Raw genomic sequence first — 8,103 nt, forward strand, 5'->3', positions numbered from 1 at the left:
TATAAGAAAAATTATTTCATTTATATACTAAAATCTAAAATTTATTTTTTTAATATTATATTTAGAAACTAATTCTCATATAGCACTGTAACTTTTTGGAGTAATTACCCAAATCAGTTCTTAAAGATTTTAAAAGCGGATATTTTAGTCTCTAAACAAAAATTAATACACAGATAAATTTCCAAAATTTTATTCCGGCAGACAAATCAGTCCCCAATTCATTTTCTGGCAGAATAATTACCCAAATCAGTCCCCAAGAATTTTAAAGACGGATATTTTAGTCCCTAAAAAATTAATATACAAATCAATCTCCAAGGTTTTACTTTGACAGATAAATCGGTCCCCTGTCTATTTTTTTAGCAGAATAATTACCCAAATCAGTCCTCAAGGATTTTAAAAGCGGATATTTTAGTCTCAAAAAAAAATTAATACACAGATTAATCTCCAACATTTTTTTCTGTCAGACATAACGGTCTTGGTGCGCGAAAATTAAACTCGCACAACTGAACTGGCAAGTGCACCAGGTCGTCCAAGTAATACTTCAGGTGAGTGAGGATCGAATCCCACGAGGATTGTCAGATTGAGCAAGCTGTGGTTATCCTACAGATCTTGGTCAGGTGAATGGAAAGTTTATTGTTTTTGTTGTAGTCGTATACACAAAACAATAATGAAAGCAATAAAGAATTGATGTAGAAACAATAGTAAGAAATCAGTTAAGGCCTCGGAGATGCTTGTTCTTCCGAATTGATACTTCTTACTGACTACTTTAACAATGAGTGATTCATTCAATGGCAAGGCTGTAAATGATTAAGAAAGGGGTAGTGGTCATTAATCTCCTCTGATCCAAACCAAATGCCCGAACAGGTCAATCAATCTGGCCGAGGGTGAAGCTCATACAATTCAATCTCTGATGATCCTACTCAAAATGCCACAGATAAGGTCAGATCTTCCAGATCAGAGGCCGTCCCCCTCCAACCTTTTCCCCTTTTCCCCAATAAATTCAGAAATAAAAAATTCAACAAATCAACCCAAAAATCAATCCAAATTCAACAAATTCAACAACCAAATCAAAAAACAACAAATCAAAATAAAAAACAGAGGCAATCACAAATGTAGAAGCAGAGACAGTCATAGAATCAGAAACAGAAATTCAAGCAGAAGCAGATGCAGAAGAAGAAGATGCATTCAAGCAGAAGAAGATGCAGAAGCAGATGCAGCAGAAGAAGAAGCTGAAGAAGCAAATGCAAAACCACCGCTGCTGCTGTCCGAGAAGCCATCTCTTCTGCGAACCAGGACTGAGGTGAGAGAGGACTGCGAAGGAGGGAATTGCTCCGCCCATCGCCGCCTGTGCTGCCAGATCCGTCGCTGTCAGCTGTCACAGGGTCGCCGTCAAGCTACGTCGGATGAGGGGTGCTGTCGCAGGGTCTCCTTTCTTCTTTATTAAAATAAGGGGTATTTTTGGAATAAAATTAAAATTTTTTAAAAAAGGACGATTTTAATAAAAAAATACGTTAAGATTTAATATTTATTTTTTTATTATAGAATATAAGATTTAATATGTTTAAAGAAGCTAATATAGGCCTTTAATGAACACGATGACTTTATATGAGAGTGAAATAATTAAATCAACTTATCTTAATTTTTTAATTTACAAAAATACTACTAATTTTTTTTTTTAATTTGAAAGACCATGACCTTTCATTGTCAAACTAAAGTTTCGCTCCTGCGTACTCATTACAAGTATTTGTTCGATTTTTTCTTAGCCTCAAATCCTCTTATAAAGCATTAATTTGTAATCAAAACTATTTGATTTGCTTCTAAATGAATCAACTTTTCACTTTATGTGAATTCTATGGTGCGTTTAATGTAATGTTTAAATTGTCTAATTTACTTTTTATAAAAAAATAAAATATAACTAAAATTTATTAAATAATATCTATTTGTTTTTTTAGTAAATTAGGCACAAGGATAAAAGTATCATAATATTTACCATCACTTTATTCCTTTTGTATAGGGTTCCTTTATATATTTTTATTTGAACATTATAAAAACTTATTTGTTTTATGATTTGTTATCTTAATAATTTTTTAATATATTATCCATGATTGACTATTAGTGATCATTTATTTTTGTGATGGAGATTGAGATTTTATTATACAATTATACTCATTTGACAGCTCATTAGTGGACAATATTAATTTAGGTTGGTTCACTTCTACTCTTTTACTACTTTATGTTACTACACTTTCATAATTTGTTGTGTGCGTTAACTTTTAACTAACACATCATATGAATCATTTGTTGTACTGTTCATTGTTATGTTTTTCATACACTTATGTTTTGCAATATTATTATTTAAATAGAATCATTCAATTATGATTGATAAAAGTTAGATTGATAAATCAATTACATCAAGAGATTATAAATGCCAAGTTTATGGCTTCTTGGATTTTACCTTTTCTAGGACTGCTATAAAAGAAAAAATTATATGTTCATGCATTAAACGCACTAAAAAAAAGTCTATCGTGACAATAAGTTAAAAGGGTGATGATAAATTTATAGTTACGATTTTGGACTTATGGTCACGATTTTTTACTGTGGCTTATTCTTTTGTTGTCATAGATTATGGTTACAGTTTTTTTATTTATGATCATGGTTACTATGATCACGGTTATAATTTTTAAATTCTGACACTTTAGACCACATTTTTTCATCATGACCATAGGTTAATCTATGGTCACGCGTAAAAACCGTGACCATAGATAAGCTATGGTCACGGTTTTGTCTCTATGGTCACATCTCCTGAAAACCGTGACCATAGCCTCTATGGTCACTCCCTTTTAAAACCGTGACCATAACCTTATCTATGGTCACGGTTTTCATCGTGGCCATAACTCTATGATTATCCCTCCTTCAACTGTAACCATAGCTTTATCTATAGTCACGATTTTCACCATGACCATAACCTCTATGGCCACCCCTCCTTAAAATCGTGACCATAGCCTTATCTATGGTCACGGTTTTCACCGTGACCATAGCCTCTATGATCACCCCTCCTTAAAACTGTGACCATAGCCTCTATGGTCACCCCTCTTTAAAACCGTGACCATAGCCTTATCTTTGGTCACGGTTTTCACCGTGGTCATAGCTCTATGGTTACCCCTCCTTAAATCGTAACCAAAGCTTTATCTATGGTCACGATTTTCGCCGTGACCATAATCTCTATGGTCACCCCTCCTTAAAACCGTGATCATAGCCTTATCTATGGTCACGGTTTTTACCATGGCCATAACCTCTATGGTCACCCCTCTATAAAACCGTGACCATAGATAGCTATGGTCACAGTAAAAAAAGTGACCATAGCCTCTATGGTCACCCCATCTTAAAACCGTGATCATAGCTTATCTATGGTCACATAGCCTATTTTGTTTTATGAGATTTATTTTTTTTTAAAGCATAATCACATCCCAAAATGATGATAATTACAAAATAAATCTAAAAATGAAAAATGATAATCAACAATTAAGATAAGTTGTGATTAAAGTAACCAACTAACATATCAATATAGTTGAGTGAATACACTTGTCTCAATCTTAGTTTTATACATTGATATACACACTAACACTAAGTAGAAACTATTAACAGAATTGTTTCACAGACGTGAGAGCAATACAATTCAGACTCTGCAGGATAGATTATTTTTGGTATTGCTATTCTTCCTTCTAAACGCTCGAAAACTTTTATTTCAACCACTTTACCATATGGAAGCTCAGCACCTGCTTCATTAACATGCAAAGTAAAGTCACATTAGACATAAATACTTACATTTATTTTTCTTCAACTTAGGAAAAAAAAACATATCATCAATACATATATACATTACATATATACTAAAAATGAAAAACTTTTGAAAGTTTAGACAAGTATTTAAAAATTAAAAATAATTTTCTTGTAAAATTTTATAATTCTTTTAAAAGTTTAGATATCCTTTAAGTTAAGAATTACTCTAAATTAGTATTTGAAAAAATAAAAACTCAAAACACAAAATTCGTTATTAAACCGTAAACTCAAGTACAACTTTTTTTTCTTTCATGGTCATAATATATAAAGTAATAATACTTATGTATTCTTTTTTGTCTTGTATTCTGATGCAGATTCACAACACATTTTAAACTCTAGATGAAGTATCACAAGAATAAGATCTAATATAAAAGAAAACAAAGAAAAAAAACAAAGAGAGTTTGAAATGAATTACCATATCAACAGTTGAAGGATGGTGGAAGTGACAAAAATGGTAAAGTAAATATAAAACCCAAACTAGAATAACTAATCCACATATTAGTATTCAAAGCACAAGGTCCTTTCTTTCCCTTTAACACAAAAAAGTGCAGAAGAAAGCCAAAACCCAACCTTGGTTTTATGACAACATAAAAATAAAAAGAAAAATCAAAAGGAAGCAGAGAAGTTAAGCTAATCTGTGAAGGGAAAGCTTGTTTATTGCAAATTAGGAACATATGGCACTAAAGCAATTGTGAAAGAAAGCCAGCTCCATTTGCTACAAAAAAAAGTCCTATTTTACTGTAATTGGAATACATTAACAAAACAAGTCAACGTATAGATGAAGTTGACTTTTATTAAGTTAACTCTTATTATACTAAATTCCTCATATTAAGTTAACTCTTTTTAGTTTAATGTACTTTTTTTCACTTATTCTCTTTATTTAATATAAAATTAATTCTACAAAAACTGAAATTTATATGACCAAAAATGATATAAGACTAAAAATCAACAGAAAAAAATTTGCTACTGATTTAGTAGTTACTTTTTCAATCATGTATACTTGAAAAAAATTATTTCTATTTAAAACAATTGAAATTATAGCACCAAAAAAATTATTTCAATCATGCTTACAACTTATGAATGAAATAAGTTAACTACACACAATATGTAACCACTAACAACCAATGTACATGTGGTAGAGGCTTAATAAGAGTATAAGACATCGCACCTATACATTCAAAAATAAAATTAGTTGTGGTAGAGGGTTAATAAGAGTATAAGACATTTTGCTATAAAATACCAATAATCATCAAAATCCACCAAAACTTGCTGCAGATTTGCTTCGTTAAGATTATCACCTTACAATAACGATGCAATAATAATCCAATAACAATTTTTATTAATCTCAGTACAATAATTTATAATCACTAACTTCTTTATGATAGATGTAAAGTCTCTCCTTAATCTCCAAAATATGCATAATATTACAGAACACTGCACTAGAGAGAAAACAATAAGAATTGTTCTACCTCATCTATCAGTTTTTGCCGCTCACGAGTCCCAAACCTTAGAGCTGCATAACGGAATTTAATTGCCAATGTGCGCCTCTCTTCTTTCTTGTAGTCTAATGAGCCCAAATCATTATTTGGGTTGGTTGGCATGAATGCAATCAGTGCAACTAAATCAGTCCTTCCTGCCAAAAGAAATTCACATCAGTAACATACAAACCTTCCTATTAAAAGAAAGTGTGAATAATTAATGGTTATGGTTATAGTCATTAAGGTAATGAAAATTGCAAATGATGAAACAATCAAGTAATGAAAATGATGTGTACAATCTCCTTTTAAACATCACAAAAAAACCCTTCTAAACTGATAAATATTCCTTCAATGCAATCACTTAGTTTGTTCAGTATTTTCCAAACAAGTTAGTGCTGGATAATTAAAATTTGCATCAAACCAAAGAAAGAACAGAAAGAACAGCAACAACAACTCTAATAATCAACATTCAATAAACAGCAAGAATAGCAACAACTCTAAAATTTGCTCAAACTCACCGAAATTAACATCGATCTAGAGAAATCAACAGCAATAACTCTAAAAATCAACATTCAACAAACAAACAGAAAGAACAGCAACAACTCTAAAATTTCCTCAGGTTCACCAAAATTTGCATCAAAGCAGAGAAATAACAGCAACAAGCCAACAACAACTCCAAAAACTAAATGAAACAGCAATAACCACATTCAACAACCACCAAATTTACCAAAATCAACATTGAACTAGAGAAAAAATAAGGTTAAAAACTAGAGCTCACCTAGTTGAGAAGACAACCACCACCACCACCCGAGGGAGCAGATGCTGCTTTACTGGTTCCAACAAAGCGAACGTAAGGTAACGGACTCCCGGTGACAGACCGAGAGAGCGACGAAGTGAGAGAACCAGAGTGACGCCAAGGGATTGACGAACCGATGACCGAGGGATTGACGAACCGACGAAGTTGAGGGAGTGACGAACTGATGCCGAGAGAGTGACGAACTGCCAGCACTGAGTTTGAGAGAGTGACGAGGTTAGGGTGAGGTGCTTCCCACTGCCGACGCCGAGCTCGAGAGAGCAGAGACAGAGAGACGAGGGCACGAATCTGGCTTGGGGGTGGTTTTCATTCAGTTTCAGATGCGAGGCTTAGGGTTCAAAGAGGGAGTGGGGGTGGGGGCTGAAACGACGTCATTTCAGGGGAAAAATATATATAAAAAAAATAAACATGACCCGGACCGGGTTGAATTAACCGGTCGGGTCATCGGGTTTGCACAAAACCGGTCGGGTCGAACCGGATTCGACCGGGTCTGTTGCATGAACGGTTCAACTGGTGACTCGACCTGGCCAGGTGACCGAATGACCGAATTTTCGGTCGAACCGGCCGGATCAAGCCGGGTTTAATAACTATGGGATTAGGGTTACTGGGTTACCTTAGTGAATGAGATGGCGCCGTTTAGTGTACAAAATTAATTTTTATATTGTTCCAATTATCTTATACTGTACCATGGCTAAAACTTAAACTATAATTAAAATGAATTTGGCATTATAAGTGGCCATTAATGATGGGTTAGTTTTTCATCCGTTATTAAGTTATTAAATCATATTTTATATTATTAAGTTCTAAATTATTTTTTAATTTAAAATTAATAGTTTTCAACTTAATTTTTTATTTATAAAATTAGATTTAAAATTTTAATATTTAAAGTAAATTATATAAAATTATTATTAGTTTTTAATTATTAAAATTTTTAAATTTTAAAAAGATAAAATATTTAAAATTATAAAAAATACATAAAAATCTTAACTAATAAAAACTCAAATGATTAAAACTGTAACCATAGACCCCTTTAGGTCACCCCCTAAAATTGTGACTATAGATTCCTTTAGATCACCTCCCAAAATGTGACTATAAACCCTTTTAGGTCACCCTTTTGAAAAACCATGACCATAGACTATTTTTGGTCACTATAAAAAACTATGACCATAGACCTCTTTAAGTCACCCCTTAAACCGTGACCATAGACCCCTTTAGATCATCCCCCAAAACCGTGACCATACACCCTTTTAGGTCACTCTTCCAAAAAACTGTGACCATAAACCCTTTTTTGTCACTATAAAAAACCGTGACCATAGACCCTTTTAGGTCACCCTTTTTTGAAAAATCGTGATCATAGTCCTTTTTTGGTCACTGTAAAAAATTGTGACTATAGACCCTTTTAGGCCACACCCCAAAACCGTGACCATAGACCCCTTTAGGTCACCCCCCAAAACCGTGACTATAGACCCCTTTTAGGTCACCCTTTTTTGAAAAACTGTGACCACAGACCCTTTTTGGTTACCTTTTTTTGAAAAATCGTTACCATAGACCCCTTTAGGTCACCCCTCAAAATCGTGACCATAGACCCTTTTAGGCCACCATTTTTTAAGAAACCGTGACCATAGGTACTCTATGGTAACCCTTTTAAAAAAAAACCGTGACCATAACTTTTTTTGTCACCCTAAAACCGTGACCATAGAGGGTCTATGGTCACGATTTTTTACCGTGACCAAAAAAATTATGGCCATAGACCCAAAATGTTGACGTGACATGGTTTTAAAAATTTGGAGACTAGAATTGAAGTATTAACTCATTTACTCCAAAAAGAATTTCCAAAAAAGAAAGTATAGAGAGACTATGAGAATACTAAATAATATAAATAATTGAATAAAAAAAGAAGGTAATTAAAATTAAAAATCAGATCATTAATTAATTATTTAATTTCAAATTTTAAAATTTGAAAAATTAGAA

At 32.9% G+C, this 8,103-nt stretch overlaps 1 long non-coding RNA gene across 1 annotated transcript; it reads right to left on the reverse strand.

The window, feature by feature from the left end:
• Positions 1-3,509: 3,509 nt before the first annotated feature.
• Positions 3,510-6,480, reverse strand: LOC107493351 (uncharacterized). Its single transcript, XR_008010683.1, has 3 exons — positions 6,097-6,480; positions 5,310-5,473; positions 3,510-3,776 (listed from the first exon to the last, which is right to left on the reverse strand). It is a non-coding gene; the product is annotated as an uncharacterized LOC107493351 (long non-coding RNA).
• Positions 6,481-8,103: the final 1,623 nt, after the last annotated feature.

Source organism: Arachis duranensis, chromosome 6 (genome assembly GCF_000817695.3).
Source record: "Arachis duranensis cultivar V14167 chromosome 6, aradu.V14167.gnm2.J7QH, whole genome shotgun sequence".
In the NCBI taxonomy this organism is placed as follows: Eukaryota; Viridiplantae; Streptophyta; class Magnoliopsida; order Fabales; family Fabaceae; genus Arachis; species Arachis duranensis.